Source organism: Camelus dromedarius, chromosome 10, assembly GCF_036321535.1.
Source record: "Camelus dromedarius isolate mCamDro1 chromosome 10, mCamDro1.pat, whole genome shotgun sequence".
In the NCBI taxonomy this organism is placed as follows: Eukaryota; Metazoa; Chordata; class Mammalia; order Artiodactyla; family Camelidae; genus Camelus; species Camelus dromedarius.
The window spans coordinates 36,284,311-36,302,645 of record NC_087445.1 but is presented as its reverse complement, the minus strand read 5'-3'; the positions used below and the strand labels follow the sequence as shown (position 1 = coordinate 36,302,645).

At 33.8% G+C, this 18,335-nt stretch overlaps 1 protein-coding gene across 1 annotated transcript in view; it reads right to left on the bottom strand.

The window, feature by feature from the left end:
• The window catches only part of CFAP95 (cilia and flagella associated protein 95), a 129,810-nt gene that overhangs the window by 110,371 nt on the left and 1,104 nt on the right, over positions 1 to 18,335 (bottom strand). Inside the window, exon 2 of the mRNA XM_031449843.2 lies at positions 14,806 to 14,911. The gene's annotated coding sequence lies outside the window, so the exon portion shown is untranslated. The remainder of the gene's footprint in view (positions 1 to 14,805; positions 14,912 to 18,335) is intronic.

Here is an 18,335-nt window from a genome sequence, read left to right as displayed (position 1 = left end):
GTGTGGTTTACATCAAACTTCAAATGCATACTTCCAGCTCCTGCAAGCTGAAGGATTAGGGGAAGGGAAACTCTGAAGCAAACTTTGCCTTGAAGGGAACTTTTAAAACACCATTTATTTCTGGGTTCTCTTGCACTAAGGGGACATGCAACATCCATAGAGGCTCCAGTGAGCTCCCAAGAGATCCCTATCTGTATGTTGTTCTCCTTCATTCCCACTGCACAAGAACCACCGTCACACTTGACACTAAGTGGGACCTTGACGCAGTCAAGATGTTCATTTTCAATCATTTGAGACCTAAATATGTCAACAATTATTTTCAAAGGGAACACTAGGTAAAACAATTATTTGCTAAATATGAATGTCTACTTCTCTCTTTACATTGCCAATTCCCTCTTTGGTATTAATAATAGTTGCGAATATTCATGTCATCATCTGTAACAGAGCTCTCAATTCTGTCAATCTGTAATACATCAATCAAGTAGCATCAATTTTCTTTTTTTAACCTCAGTGCTCTTCTATCTTATGTATATGCATTTTAGAAAATAAGAAAGAAAGAAATAAAGGAAGGAAGGAAAGAAGAAAAGAATGAGGGAAGGAAGGAAGGAAGGAAGGTCACAATTAATACCAACACCACTATTAATATTCTGGTATAAAATTTTCCAGTTTTGCCTGTTGTTATGTAATTACAATATACATATCCTTTTGTAACTTTCTTACTCAATAATGTAAACATTTTCCCATATCATTAAACATTCTACAGTGTAAATGTTAATGATGGGAAAACATCTGAAAGGTTGGGTAGTCCATACAATGTCTCCTACTGTTAAGTATTTATTGTTTCCTATTTTTCATTATTATAAGGAATGCTGCCTTATAATAACATCATGTAACTGAATATTTTTCTGCATACATGATTTTCACATAAAAATGCAGAAATTGAATTTATGGATCAAAAGCTAAGCACATCTATCTGACTTTTGATTTATGTACCAAGTAGCTCTCCAGAAAGGTTGTAAGAACTTATACTCCCTTCAGCAATGAGTGTGTTCATCTCCCCATTCCCTCTTTGCCTGAGTATTATACTGAAGGAGGTCATTTCCCCTTTTTGGCCCTTCTTTCCTTTCTATTTCTTGCCACCTGTTAATGCAGTAATGCACCAGAGTTTTCCTAAAAAAAAAGGTTTATTTGTCTTGTGTACATTTCACCACAGTCCATCCCAAGGATCTGTGGTATACAGAATCTGAAGAATGTGATTCAGCCTCTCCAGAATAGATCAAGAGCCTTGAGGGAAAGCAGAGTAAGAGAAAAAGGCTTGGAGGGTGGGACAATGAGGAAAATGAAAACTGATCCTTGGATGTTTATCTAAAAAAAGACTCTAAATAACATGATAGGTGACTCAGTAGGAAAAGTAAATCAATATTTTGGCACCATCTTCTGGATACAATGTTCAGTCTAAACATTATCCCTGAACTCCAGACTTCTATATGTAACAGCTTATTCTGAGAATTATACTTGTTTAGCTGTTTCTCTAGCACCATTACCACTAGCATACAGACAATTAGAAAAACCTACTCATTCTTCCTCCAAAATATATCTGTCTGGTCCATTTTTCTCCAAATTATTGTTTATTATTGCCATCTCTCATCTGACCATAGATTCTTTTTTTTTTACTATTGAAATACATAGTCAGTTATAATGTGTCAATTTCTGGTGTACAGCATAATGTTTCAGTCATACATATAAATACATAAATTCATTTTCATATTCTTTTTCATTATAGGTTATTACAAGATACTGAATATAGTTTCCTATGCTATACAGAAGAAAGACAGGGAAACAACTAAATGTCCATCGACAGAGGACTGGATAAAGAAGCTGTGGTATATTTATATAATAGAACTTTACTCAGCCATAAAAAATAATAAAATGATGCCATTTGTAGCTACATGGATGGATCTGTAGGTCATCATTCCAAGTGACCATAGATTCTTAATTGTTCTCCCTGCTTCTACAATCCATTCCCCACACAGAGCCAGGGAGTGATAGTCATCTCCCAGCTTAAAATAATTCAGTGGCTTCCTACAGCTCTTGGAATGAAGTCACAACTTCTTATGTGGCTTACAAGCCCTTACACACAAAGGGGATACAATTCACCTCTCAGATGCGATTTAGTACTACTCTCCTCCTCCGTCACCCTGCACTAACTACACTGGCATCATTTCTGCTTCTATAGCATGCTGAGTTCTTTCTCACATTAGAACTTTTGTCTTTGCTGTTCCACCTCCTTGATCATTCTTCTCACTTTCTGCATGGGCAGATCTCATCCATCATGTTCCACCTCAGAGAGAGCCTCCCAGACTATCCTACTAAGGTTGTCCTCAATCACCAATGCACTAACTCTCCACTATATAACCCTATTTTTCCCCTTTGTTAAAAAGGGAAAACCTTCTTTATTTCTTTGTCACCTTGGTTATTGTCTTATTCTCTAGAATGTAATCTCTATGAGTTCAGTGACTTACTTTTCATAAAACTACTGTATCACCAGCACCTACTAGAATGGCACACTGTTGACACTCAAAAAATGTTTGATGAATAAAAATTGGAAGGTATATTCATGATCAACTAAAATCATATTTTCTTTGTGGTAACAGATTTTCTTATATATACATAAAGTTATGATAGCCATAACTGAGGAGTTACTTGATTTTTAAATAATTTTTAATTTGATTGGTGAAAAGGAATATGGCACTGTTTGAATAGTCTAAAATCCATTTAATCATTGTCCCTTACTTTTGGAAATTTAGTTTTTACCATTTTTCACAATTATAAGCAACATTACCACATATAAACTTCATGCTAACATGCCGTTATTAAAATGTCTTACTAAAGTGGCTTTGATAGGTCAAAATCTTTTTATACATTTCATCAAATTTCCTTGTGATATTAAACCAATTAACTCTCTTTTAACAGTAAACCAAAAATCTTATGTTCATTAAGTATACTAAATTTCATTCAGCTAAAAGAAACAGAAAGCCCCAATGGAAAATGGTTAATAGGAAAAATATCTCACTTACCAAAGGACCAATGGTAGAGCAGTTCTTAGGACTGCAGATTAAATGGCTCAATAATGTCATTTTTCTTCTCTCTACTTTGTCCTCAGGCTGACTCCCCCCAGGATTATAAGATAGCTGAAACAGCTCTGGGCTGAACATCCCAGCAAGACCATAACCAGAGATAAAAACGGATCATACCTCCTGGTGTTTCCTTCCTAGGATGAGGAAATCTTTCCCAGAAGCCCAAAAGCAGACTTCCCTCAGGTCTCAGTGGCTGGACATGAGTGACATATCCTCTCCTAAACCAGTCATTATTAAGGAGATGGGGACTACCAAGAGTTTATGGCTAATCCTTAAACCTATCTGGATTTTATCCTAAACACAAGGATTCTGCCAGTAAGGAAAAAAAGTTGAGGTGGTGGATCTTGGTAAACAACCAATAGTATCCAATAATACTGAGTATTAACATTAAAAAAAATTTGACAATTTGTTTGATGAAGAGTTATATAAAATTGCATTTATTTGACTACTAGTTTGCACTAACATTTTCTCATTATTCTGCTATTCTATCTCTTTAAACTCCTGTGGGAGGGCTCAACCCTTCTTGGTGGCAGTAAAAAAAAAAAAAAGAAAAGGAAGAAAAGAAAAAGAACGGAAAGGAATCCAATCTGCAAGCTGACATCAGTACTAAAATCTCAAGGTAGTTTACAAGAGCCACCACTTTGGAACTGTCTGTATTTGCCAAGTCCATGAGGTTTATCCAAGCACTGCTGACTGCTCAGTAGAACAGGTGAGGTAATATGACTCCACAAAACATTATTTGCATTAGCCATATCTTCATTCGCAGGAGAATCAATAGCACTACAGCTCCCAAGAAGTTTTTAAAGTTTTGCTGACAACTCAATACCACTCCCTTGTAATTTCATACTATAATGTGTTCCAGATCTCTCTCACACTTGTCCCCAGAATTTCCCTTAAGGTAGAACAAGTTGGATTACACAGAGCTTCAACTCCAGTTACCCTTCAACTTGTTTTCTTATGGATTTTCTATTACAATATCATTAACTTAGGGACTGATGCCACTGATAGTGGAACCCACACAGTATATTCCAGTTAGACTATCAGCTCTGTTAATCTGAACTCCAGCAATAAATGCTCTGCAATGTCTCCTCCTTATTTTTTACCAGTTTTCCTCTAACATTTCCATGTTAGTTAATAATTAAATACATTTTAATAACTAAATAATAATACATTTCCTTCCTTAAAAAATGATGTCCCTTTTGAACAATATTCAACATGTTCATTGGACAATTATTGGATTGTTTACCATCTGCTTATTTATATATAGGCTATTTATACATTAAGAATATTGATTATAGGTCTTTTTCTTATTTTTTGTCTTTCAAACTTGATTAATGTGATATATAGAAATAAATACATACATACATATATATATATATATATATATATATATATATATATATATATTCTATTTATTCAGTCTTATTTCTTTGTTTTCTGCCTTGGGTAGCATGTTTAGGAAGACTTCCCACTCTGAGATCAGGTATATCTTTTCATTCTTTTCAAAAATCTTTTTTTATTGAAGTATAGTTGATTTATAATATTTCAGATGTATAGCAAAGTGATTTGGTTATATATATATACATATTCTTTTTCAGATTCTTTTCCATTATAGGTTATTACAAGATACTGGATATAGTTCCCTGTGCTATACAGTTGGTCCTTGCTGTTTTACCTATTTTATATATATTAGTGTGTATATGTTAATCCTAAATTCCTAATTTATCTGCCTCCCCTCCCCCCACCAATCCAGGACTCCTTTGACCTCTCTAAGTGACTCAGCTCAGCAACCAGGGAGGGAGTCATTCAGAGGAATGGGGCACATGGTCTTTGCTTTCCCCTCTCCAGAGTGACCTTGGACTACTCCCCTCATACACTATCCCAGACACATTGGCCTCTTTTCTCTTTCCCGAACACACCAAGCTCTTCCCTGCTTCAGGGCCCATGCTCAAGCTGTCCCCTCTGGCAGGAATGCCGATCTCATATCCCAGCGCAAAGGTCTCTTCACTCAGGCTCACCCCACAGCATTCTCAGTCACTGCCCTTTTGTCTACTCAGTAACTATCTGTCTGTAATAGTAATTACAGTGGTCTGTATGCTCCATGTTATGTCATGTTGTTTATCTATTTTATATATAGTAGTGTGTATCTGTTAATCCCAAATTCTGAATTTATCCCTCCTTCCTCCTCCCCTTTGGTATCCATAAGTTTGTTTCTATGTCTGTGAGTCTATTTCAGTTTTGTAAATAAGTTCATTTGTATCATTTTTTTTAGATTCCACATATAAGTGATATCATATGATATGTCTTTCTCTTACTTCAGTATGATAATCTCTAGGTCCATCCATGTTGTTGCAAATGGCATTATTTCATTCTTTTTTATGGCTGAGTAGTATTCCATTGTGTATATATACATCACATCTTCTTTATCCAGTCATCTGTCAATGGACACTTAACTTGCTTCCATGTCTTGGCTATTGCAAATAGTGCTGCTATGAACATTGGGGTGCATGTATCTTTTCAAATCAGTTTTCTCCAGATACATGCCCAGGAGTGGCATACATCCCATACCACTTTTCTCCATACCCTCTTCAGCATTCATTATTTGTATACTTTTGATGATGGCCATTCTGACCAGTGTGAGGTGATACTTCACTGTAGTTTTAATGTGCATTTATCTAATAATTAACGATGTTGGGATCTCTTTTCAAAGATCCTAAGCCTTTTGATTTTGCAGTGAATGTCAGACTTTATGTATATAATTATATATTTACCTAATGAAAACCTTTCAAATACCAACAACAAAATTATTTGGCACAATACACTTAAATTGACATAATAAATGAGGTTTTCCATGCAGGGCATTGTCCTATTGATGGTGTTCTTCTCTATCACATTTGTTTGCTCTCCCTGGATGACATCATCACTCACAGGTACTGCATCTATACCGAAGACCACTAAATACAGATTTCCAGGTCAACATATAAAGGAATTCTCCCAGCCCGTAAGAAGTAGGAGATTTAGAGTCAGGAGGAAAGAACTGAGACCCAGGGGCAAAAGGATTGAAGAGGAAAGGTGAATGTTGTGAATGTTGAGCTAGCTCTGTCATTCAGAAGCAAGGGATCAGCTCTATTAATCTTCTATTTGTTCTGGCCAAAGTCAAAGTGATTCCAAGTACAATCTGCCATGGCAAGAAAAATGGATACTATTTAGAACCAGGAAATAAAGAATTGTCAGGAGGCTGAAAAAAGAAAACTATTATTCATGACTTTTTCTCAAAATGTGCTTTGGTGGGGAAACTAGCAATCAGGGTTCTCATAACAACGAAAGAATATACATCTACTTAACTGCCATAATTACAATTCATGAACTGAAAGGGAGGAAAAAGGTGTTTGAAAGTCTTTTCCCTTTGAGTATATGTCTTAAAAATGTATTTTTTATAAAAAGTGATTGGTACACTGTCACTATTTAAAGAAAAACTATCTTCTACTCAAAATAAAACCTGCATATCAAAAATAGATCAGTTAAGCTTAATTTTCCAGAGATAAATTAATGAAATTCTTAAACTATTCTTACATAGTACTTGGAGGGATTTCTTGGAAATTAATTTAAAAGTGAAAGAATTCAGGATACAGGTACTTAAGGTTGTTTTGTTTGTTCTTACTGAATTACTGACTAAACTGATTGGTTTACCTTTCCAAGTGTTCTATGAGGAAAGGCACAAGGGAAACTGTTACTGACAATTTAAAGTTAAGAAAACAGACACCTCAAAAAAGTTGAAAAGGCTTGATAAGGATACATAGCTAGAAAGGGGCAGAATCAGGACTGAAAGTCAGGTTTCCAGATTCTAATTTTAGTGTTGTTTTTACTCTATTGCTCCTTTTACCATAAAATCCTTATTTTCTAGGATTTTATACTAAGGCTAAACAATATAACTTATTTTAAACAATTTTAGTAGCTTATTGATATTATAGCACTAAGAAGATAAGGTTGAGGATATGAGAAGAATCAAAGAAGAAATAAGTTGTCATAATACCCTTTCATTTAATCAGTATGGTTCTGAGCCAGAGAAGAGGGAGGGACCTGTAAAAAGCTGATGTGACACTCAAAATTCTAGAATTATCTATATTTGATTAAAAAAAAAAAAACTTCTAACCATTCTCTTCGAGGAAGGCATACACTGGATTGTGAAGCTCAACAGGAGAATCAAGGCTCTGTCACAAAGCTGATGGGGGTTCAAGTTCCAGCTCTGCCACTAATTCATTGTGTGACTTTGGGGTAAGCCACTTTTCTAAGCCCCACTTTCCTCATCTAGATACTGAAGAAAAATAAAGCAGCTACTTCATAGGGCTACTGAAGATTAAATGCAGTATATGTAAAGCATTTAGCAAAGTGCCAGGCACAAGGTAAACACAGTAATGATCCCTTGCTGTGGCTGTGTCACAGTAAAGAGAATAGGCAGTTCCATCAGGCTGCTTCATGATGGCCCAGAAAAGGCTCAGCTCCGGAACCTGGAATCTCATTCCTTTCTACTTCTTTGATCTCAGACCAGAGAATAAACCCTGATGTTTTATCCGTGGTGATCACAGAATGTGGTGACAAAAGGAAGTCTGACTTAACTTGCTGTTAAATCTTGGAAACAGCAATTTCATCTCTTCAAGTCTCATTCTTTACCTGTGAACTGAGGATACTAATAAGATCTCAACGAGGTGTAATGAGGGCTACATAAAATAGATAAGTAAAGAGATGGTACTTTGCATAAAATATGGGTTATCATTATTCATCACTCCACCTGATTACCAAAACTATGTAGCATAGTTTGAAATCAGGAACTATGATGCCTCTGGCTTTATTCCTCTTTCTTGGGATTGCTTTGGCTATTTGGTGTCTTACAAAGTTCCATACAAATTTTAGGATTACTTTTTCTATTTCTGCAAAAGAAGCCATTGGAACCTTGAGAAGGACTGCATCGAATCTATAGACTATTTTGGATGGTAAGAACATTGCAGCAATAATAATCTTCCAATCTATGAGCACAAGATAGTTTTCCATTTATTTTTGTCTTCAATTTTTTCATCAGTGTCATAGCATACAGTATACAGATCTTTCACCTTCTTAATTAAATTTATTCCTAAGTATTTTATTCTTTTGGATGCTATTGTAAATGTGACTGTTTTATTTCCTTTCTGATAATTGTCGTTAGTGTACAGAAATGTAACTTTAAAAATATACACCTTTACTGATACATAATTCACATGCCATACAATTTACCCTTTTAAAGTTTACAAATCAATGACTTTTAGGATGTTCACCATCTTGGGCAACCATCATTACAATTTTATAGTATTTTCATTACCCCAAAAAGAAACTGGGGACCCTTTAGCTGTCACCCTCTTCAATCCCCCTTATCGCCTCCCCAACCATAGGCAACTACTAATCTACTTTCTGTCTGTATACATTTTTATATTCTGGATACTTCATATAAATAAAATCACAAAATATGTGGTCCTTTGGAATTGGCTTCTTTCAACATTCTTAGCAAAATGTTTTCAAGATTCAACCATGTTGTAGCATGAGATTTTACTTTTAACTTCTCTGTATTAGTTTATTTAATTTTGTACGTAACATTGGCAGTTGTTGCTTTTATAATTTAAAAAAATTGAAAGTAGAAAAAATATATATTCTATGCTCATAATTAAATAACAATGGGATAATACTTTCTACACCTTGGTATATCATATTCAAACTATAGGAAATCAAAGACAAAGTGAAAATCTTGAAAGAAGCCTGAGGAAGAAACTTGCTTTACCCACAGAGGAGAAAGAATAAGAAATACATTGGACTTGTCTTCAAAAACCATGCCAGCAAGAAGAGACTGGAATGAAGTACACAGTGTTGAAAGAAAAAACTACCAACCTACAATTCTGTATCTAGTGAAATTATCCTTCAAAAGTAAAGGAGAAATAAAGATTTTCTCAGATAAACAGATATTGAGACACTTGGTCAAGTTAAAAGATGTTCTTCAGAGAGAAGAAAAATGATATAGGTCAGAAACTCAGATTTATATAAAGGCAGAGACTTAGAGAAGTAATAAATGAAAGTAAAATAAAGGATTTTATTTTTCTTAATTGATCTATCAGATAACAGTTTGTTCAAAATAATAATGGAAACAATGTACTACATGATTATCCCTTATGGATAAGTGAAATGAGTAACAGCAATGTTATGAGAGACTATAGGAAGGAATTGGAAAAATAGTGTTATTAATTACTCATTTTACTCTTGAAGAAGTATATTGTTATTTGAAAGTGGACTTGGATTACTTGTAAATGTATATTGTAGATTCTAGATAAACTAACAAAAAAAGTTTAAAAAATAAGTATAATTATGTGTATTGTGGGCTAAATCGTGTCCCCTCAAATTCATATGTTGAAGCCCCAGTACCTCAGAATGTTACTGTATTTGGAGATAGGGCCTTTAAAGAGGCGATTAAGTTAACATAAGGCTATAGTATGAGCTCTAGTCCAATCTGACTGATGTCCTTATAAGAAGAGGAAATCTGAACATACAAAGAGATATCAGGGCTGTGCATGCACAGAGAAAAGACCATGTGAGGACACAGAGAAAAGGTAGCAACCTGCAAGGCAAGGAGAGAGGCCTCAGAAGAAACCAAACTTGCCAATATCTTGATCTTGGACATTTAGCCTCCAGAACTGTAAGAAAATTAACTTTTGCTTTTTAAGCCACCTAGTCTGTAATATTTTGTTACGACAGCCTGAGCAAAATAATACAATATGCTAAGAGAGGAGAGAAAATGGAGTTATATAAAATGTTCCATTAAAACCAGAGAAGGCAGAAGAAAAGTGAAAGACAAAGAAAGGAAAAGACCAGTGAATAGAAAACAATAACAAAAATCGTAGATATCAGACTGACTATACCAAGAGTCACTTTAAAGGTCATGGTCTAAATACATCAGTTAAAAGACAGAAGCTATCAGAGTGGATAAAAAGAAATGTTGTCCACAAAATTATGCTGGATCCTAACATGGGAAATAAATATAAATTAAATGAAACAATGGGAAGAAAAGGTAGATAATATCTAATACAATAAAAAAGAAACTCTTAGGTTAGAAACCTTACAAGACTATGTGCTCCACAAGAGTTGTCCCAAGTGCCTACAATAGCAGTTGGAACATAACAAGTGCTTAGCAAATATTTGTGAATTAATATATGAATTTGAAAATCTGAAAAACAGTCAAGAACCTAATGCATGTGATCATCCAACAACCACCATGAAATCAGACATTTACTCGAAAAAATAAAGGTTATTCCTCAAAACAGTCCATTAAATGTTCCCATGCCTTCACTTTGTGTTTTCTTGTTCAGTGTTTGCATGGCCTGCCTTGTATGAAGCCATTAGAAACAAAAAGAAATTAAATAAAATGTAGAAAGAAACACTTTCAACTCTAATCTCCCTTTCCATTCTCTCTACATATTCAAGTGACAAAGAGAGGAGGCCAGTGGCATGAAACATTTTTCTACTACATGAGTGATCTTAAAATAAACACACATACACACACAAACACACACACACACACACACACACACACACACACACATGCAACAATGATGCTTCAAAATACTACATGGAGCTTTTGAGTTCCAGACTTTTTCTTGCAGCAGAGTCAACCTAAATGTTGACAAAAAAAAAAGGGGGGGGGGATCTAGAAATTTAAGAAAAACAGTTTTCTTCAACCAGATAATTCATGAGTTTCCAATGTCTTATCTACCTGCAAATAGCTATCTAAAATAATGTAAATTGTTTTTGATACTTTCTCTTCTATGAGTTCTTGAAAGCTTAAAATATCCTAGGCTACAAACTTATTCTAGAGACATAAGTTTAAGTCTTAAAGTAAAAATATGTATAGGAATGGACAGAGAGCTTGCTTATAAAACCATGTGCTAGAATTTAAAAGGACAAATCTAGATTTTTTAAAAGCTACCTTAATTTAAAAATGTATACTTGGCTGCTAACAACATGCAATTAACTCCCCCTTAAAAACAAGGGAATTAAACTGTGTGGCATTGAGTTCTAATTATGGTTTATAATTTAAAATGAAAAAGTCTTACTTACATAGTCAAAAAGGTATCAGGGAGCAGTTTAGATTTTTCCGAATATAATTTCTGAAATAAAAGTCTGAATATGTTTTGTTTAACAAGTTATATCTCCTTTATTAGGACTGTACTGATTGAGAGTTTCTGATTTTTCAATCCGCAGATACGCAAAAGTTTGAAAACAAGTTTGCTCAATCAAAATACTTCATCAAATAGAATGTTTCACGTGAAGATGGATGCTACTAACCATAAATGAACCTTGTCGTTTTATTATATCAAATTAAAAGTATCTTCTTAATAGTTTTAGCTATTGAGTACTTGAAAGATAAATCACATAAAAATTCTACAATTTAGGTTTATCATTAGTCTCACTCTCCTTAGATAAGTAATATTTTTTTAAGTTTTAAAGAAGACAATAAAATTAATTTCTAAAATGGCTTCACTCATTTTTCTTGAAAGAACATATTTATGAAATAACACTTTTTTTGTTGAAATGAGAGTTGTCAGCTCTGTTAGAGCCAGTAATAAAGAGCCAATCCCTTCTTGATGTTGGCACTGAGTTGGCACTGTCTCATGGACTTACCTAAGGATTTTAACAATAAAAAGGGATTAAAAGACAGTTTATATTAGTTGATTCTATTACTGGGGTATGGTCTGCTGGCTCAAATGTATGTTATCTATGGCAACAAGAAACCTGTCTCACTCAGACACATATATAAATCGATGTGGACTTTGGGGCACCCTGAAATACAATGTGATCAGAATGTTAACAATAAAAGAATAAATATATTTTCTCTTTTTGTCCATTAAACTAATATATACTTAATGCCTGCCGTATATAAGAAAGTGTATTGTTGTTGGGACATAAAAATGAAGTTGACACCCTTTCCAACTCAGTAACAGGTTTACACAAACAACTATAAAATAAGGCAATAATATATGAAAAGTGCCAAGCAACTACTACACAGAATACAATGGCATTCAAGAATATAGGAGAACATTTCCAGGTGGGGTAATCAAAGAAGGCTTCATGGTAGAGGTGGTATTTTAATTGGGCCTTTATTTGTTCATTTGACAAATGTTGAAATGCATACTATGTTCAGGTAATATGCCAGGTGCTAGGAAAATAAAATTCAAGATGAAATGGATTCTTTCATTTTACTATGTGATAAAATTCAAAAATGTATATGTATATATATGTATGTGCCCAATTTATGTACGTATGTATGTATTTACAACTAAACAAAGTATAAAATAATGAGAGCACTCTTGAAAAATGGGTGGATTTCAACAAAGAAGCATAATCCCCTTCAATGGCTCCCTGAAACCTTTCAGAAAAATTTCAACTGCAAAAATAGTCTCAGGTTTCCTTATGATTAGGCCTCTAAGCAAATACCTTGGTGACTTCCTCTACTGTTTCTTTATCATATCTACTACATAGATATATTCTATTGGCTATTCTATCCTTTCCTATTTTTTTCCCATCCTTTCCTTTCATTCATCTATCCATGTATTTACATATTAATTGAGAGCCCATTGTATGCAAGGCAAAGTACAGATACACAGCACTAGACAGGAGAAACAGGGTTCCAGCTCTTGTAGAGTTACATTCAATAGAAGGATATAGATATTAAACTAATTAGACTGGTAATTACATTTGATGTATGCTACAAGGGAAAAATACAGGATTCTATGAGGATATAATGGGAGTTTTAGTCCTTTTTTCCTTTGAGGTATTTGACTTCATGTGTAGTAAGTAACAAATACCCTACATGCCTTGGAAAAATGCAAGCATGGCAAAGGATGCTAGATAAACCCTTAAGACGTTCAGGGAACTGTCACCATAGTGAAACTTTCCAGAGTCCAGATGTCTGGGACATGTCCCAATATTTCTACCAATATGAAGGGCAAGTTGCTTCATCTTATACACTCTACCACTGAGAAAGACACACGTGGGCTTTTTTGGATTCAGGAGATAATATGTACTCTATTCAAATGTTCTAGCTTCAGAAATTTACTGAGTAACTCACATTTTCTAATGGATCCCAGAGCTTCTATGCAAGCTGATCTTGGGCTATACGATCCAGAAGATCCAGTGGTAGCAAAAAATAATTCTTTTAAATGTCATGGATTTGGGGGGAAAGTCTGTCCTCTTCTAATGATAAATACTATCCTTTTGAGAAACAGTTCTGGGTTTGCTACTGGGCTTTCATGACCAAATACCTGACCATGGGACACTGTGTAACCATTTAACATGAGCCGTCCATGGTGAACTGTTCAGTATAACACAAGAGGATACAGAAAGGAAAAAAAATTGGAACTAGGCAATCATGCTTATAGTTGACATCTAGGTGACAGCAACACTGAACCTGAAATGACTTTACAAACACTGTCAGGTCAGTAAAATTTATTAGCTTGGCCTACTTTCAATTTCTGAGACATGCTATGTAAGCTCTTTTCTTCTTAGGGACTTCACACATACTGTTTCCACTACTGCTGAGGCTTTCCCTCTGCTTTTCACAGAGCTGGTTCCTTCTTATTTTTCAGGTCTCAGCTTAAATATCACCACCTGGAATAGGTTTCCCTGACCACACTGTCACACTGTTATCATCTAGCACGTACCTTGCTTTACCTTTTGTGTCATGTATAACAATTTTTCATTATACATTTTTCTGTTTCTTGAATACTGTGTATCCCACTTTCATTAGACTAAGTCTCACAAGAAAGCAAGAACAATGTCTGTTTTTCTCACCACTGTATACCCAGCAGCTAGTACAGTGTCTTATACACAATAACATTAATATTTATGGAATATGGAATAAATGTGTACAATTACTTGAAGTCTCATCCTCTCAAAGGTGGTATTTAGCCTCCTCCTCCTATGAACCCAATGTACAACTTTTTGCACTCCTTTTTGCACACTGATGGTGATTTCAGAGACTCACCTTAGAAATTAAAGTGCCTAAAGTCAGAAGTTAATTGGAAGTTACTTTTTGGCATTCCTTCCTAAAACTCAGACTGTCAATCTCTATAAATACTATACTACAAGTTAGAGCATAATTCAACATTTAACAAAGAAAGTTCATCATTTCCTATAGGTGATTTTGGCCTAATGTTAATTTTGATAAGTTTCAGAGGTGGCTTAAAACATGGAAACAGGAAAAAACTGAGAAATAGGTATATTTTTATTACAAAATTTCTGAGTTGAAAAATTAGCTTAGGAAGTGAGATGAAAGAAGAGGAGATATAGGCCTGTCTTACTTTTAGGTAGTTATTGAAGAAGTCTCAGACAAAACTTCTACAGTAAAAATGAAGCTTTACTACCTTCCTAAATTTTCAGTTATGACTTTGTAACCTAAGTCTATGGTTTTCATTATTGTCATATTTACACTAAAGAATAAGAAAAACATAAAGCAAAAAATAACTCCTGAAGAATGTACTCATATTTGGGTACTTCTTCACTTAGTCATCCATTAAATGGTATACTATTAAGAAAATTCCTACAATACTTTGACATCTTCAACATGAGAAATATTGATTCCATCATGGAGACATACCTATTTCCCTATCTGTTTCCATATGCAAGTCCTGGATTGGCTTTTTCTCTCCAGACATTTTTCTCCTGTTCTTTTCTGAAGATTACATCATGGGTTTCGTGGGCCCCTGTGGTAGGAAGAAGAGGATAAAGGAAAAGGATGAGATTTTGGAACTATCAAATGTCATGAAAAATAAAACACCACTTACTCAGCAACAAAAACCGTATTATGCAACTAGTATCTTCACTACTGTATCATTATGGATTCCAATATCAGCATTAACTGGTCATTTAAAGTCATCTTCATGATTAGCATCTTTATAACATTTACCTGTCAGGTTAAAAAAGGTTCATGTTTTAACTAGGAGATTAATTACATAGCAGTATAATTCTCTTTAGAAATATTAAACAATAGAGTTTCATTTTGAAAGTCAGTATTTAGCTTAGCCTTAGTTTACCATTGTGCTTCAATATTAATTTACTTGTAATGATATAGTATTTATTCATAGAAATAGTAATAATTTGCATAGTGTTTCACAGTTTTAAGGTATTATCACATGCACTTTCTTATTGTTATCTCAACAATTACAATAATGAAGTGCTACAGGGAACAATATTCAATATCTTATAATAACCTATGATGGCAAATAATCTGAAAATAAATATAACTGACTTTGCTGAACACCTGACTAACATATTATTGTAAATCAACTATACTCCAATAAAAAAATAAATAAGTGAACTTTCTGGAAAAACAAGAATAATGAGGTGCTAGATATATCAATTGAGTATAAGAACAGATGGCATTTGCATTCATGATTTTGTGACCTTAAAAAAAAGTTCTTGATCATATATGAAGTTTTGTATTTGGTAAAATAAACCTACAAACTGAGGCAAAAGACATACCAAAAGTCCCCTAAGTTTAATGTATGTGTCTTCTTAAATTCATTTATTAATTTCCATTCCTTTTCTTGAATTAGTCTTGAATAAGAACTTTAAAGATAACATTACTTCTAAGAAGTCACTGATATTGTGATTTCCTGACTAGTATTATATTTTTCTTCTCCTATTTGTTAGTAAGTTCTTGGATTTTAAATTTTAGGATAGCAACTAAGATTGAGGTTTGGTATACTATATAAGTATATAGTTAGTCACAATGGTAATTTATAATGAAGCACTTAAAATTGAGCATTTAATTTTTTTAATGGAGGAAATAAGCTTGTTGTTTTTGTAATAGTAGCACAGGGTACAAACACGTTTAATACTATTTATACTCTATCTTGCATAATGTTACCATGGTAAAATGGACTTCAAATCCAAATAATGGAGTAAATAAACAATATATTATAGTGAAAAAAGTAGAATAATACAGAGCAAAGATGGAAACAGATTATAAGGCCATCTCTAACTCTTCACAAAAGTAACTACAACTGACCCTTGAAAAACATGAGTTTGAACTGTGTGGGTCCACTTATACACAGATTTTTTTCTTTCAATAGTAAATACTATAGTACTATGATTCAGGGTTGGTTGAACTTCTGGAATACTGAACTACAGATAAAGAGGAATGGTAACCAGGGATATGGAGGGCCGACTGCAAGTTATACACAGAATTTTGAGTGTGTGGAGGGTCAGCTCGCCAAAATTTCATGTTGTTCAAAGGGTCAATTGAACAAGTCTTGTCATTAAAACCACCTTGGTGTCTTCTTTCCCACCTCCACCCTCAACACATACATTGGGTTTTACATTGTAGAAAGTTTGGAACATTCAGAAGAATATAAAGAATGTAATTTATGGGGCTTAATTATTTCCAGTTCTATCATATGGAGATAAATATTAACATTTTAGTTTATACTGTCCCAGTCATTCATATACATATACATATATTTATATTGTGTACACTTTGTTTTCATACTTTATGGCTGAGATGAGAAAAATTTAAAAATAAAATTTTTCTTTGGCCAGTAGGGCCTCCTCCTTCCCTTTAGCATGTGTTGTTAATCTGCATTAGCCACACCTCCTTAGGAGATAATGTTTCTTCTTAACAACTCTGTAAGAAATAAACTTGTAAGGGGTCATGATCCACGACCCACTACTTGTTTTGTACGTGTAGCTCTGTATTATGTAAACTGTCAATGATACATCATTTGCCATATAAACATTTGCCTCAAGAACTTATATAACTGTTCTTTAAACTCTAATGAGTGGAACAGTTCTCAGAGCTTTCTGAAAGACTGTTTACTGGGTTAAATCTTCAGGTTGGCTTGAAAAATTTTCCATTTCTTTCTTAGATTGACTATTAATTTTTTGTCAACATATACATAAAATTAGAGCTGTCTTGAGTGCTTTTTTGGTACTTGTTTTTGTCATTACATATCTCCCCATCATTAAATAGTCTTGTAAAATATGAAAGGCATAAATTTGGGGGAGTATGGGAGGAGTGTCAAAATACATTCACAGTCACGTGAACAAAAATTAGTCATGGTCACTTAAAAATCAATACACCTATAAGAAAATTAATATGCATAAGAGTTGGCTAATTAAAAATATATCCATGTTTTTATTAACATATACTTTAATTTTTTTTCTTATATTACAAGAACTGTATTTTGTTCTTTGTGTTACTTAGAAAGTAAAATTCTCCTATAAGTATACTTCCCTCTAAGAGTTTAGTATATATTCTCCTAGTTATAATGTGCTTTTAAATGACTACACAGTATTTCATCACATGGATTTACTATAATTTAATCAACCTCAATTTTGGGCATTTAAGCTACTTACAATAGTTCACTATTCATGTGTATTTTGCAGACCCCTGAACATAAATCTTTGAGTCCTTCAACAAAATCATGTTAAATTTATCTTACTTATATATGTAATTATTAAAGTCACATGAATTTCAATTCTTTGAACCTCAGCTTCTTTATCTGCAAAATTAGGGGGTCAGATCAGAGTTCTAGTATGCTCCAACTATAAAAATACTTGTGTTCAAAACACAGTAGATCTTTAATAATCAGGTGAAACTATTTGTGAACTCTTAGAAGAAACATGAGACAAAATTCATGCCTCTCAAAGGAATACAAATAGGGTGTGTGTGCATGTATGTGTGCATATGTAGGACAGGGACAAACAGAATCAATACACAGCACTTATTTTCCTATAATATCACTTTCACTTCAGGATTTAGGGATAGTTTTTTTCCCCTTTCTTTCTGTTAAATGTATTAGAGTTAAATACAAAAGTCACACTAATTTTCAAGATAAAAATAAATTATTTGAAAAAATTTTTCTGAGTGTGTCCCTTTGAGCTCTGCCCCAGGTATCAGGATGTATTTCCCACTTTTATTATGCAAGGCTCTGATTAATTGAAGAGGAGGAAGAGTAATCAGTGAACTCAAACCATTTGAGAACTGTATCACATTTTTAGAGTAATTAGGACATTTGAAGTAGTCTTTGGCCTTGGGATCTAAAAACAAATTCACTCCACTGCCTCACTGAGAACTTGTCAATGGGTTAAGGTTTGTCTGACTTTGCTAAATCAAACCTGTCCCAT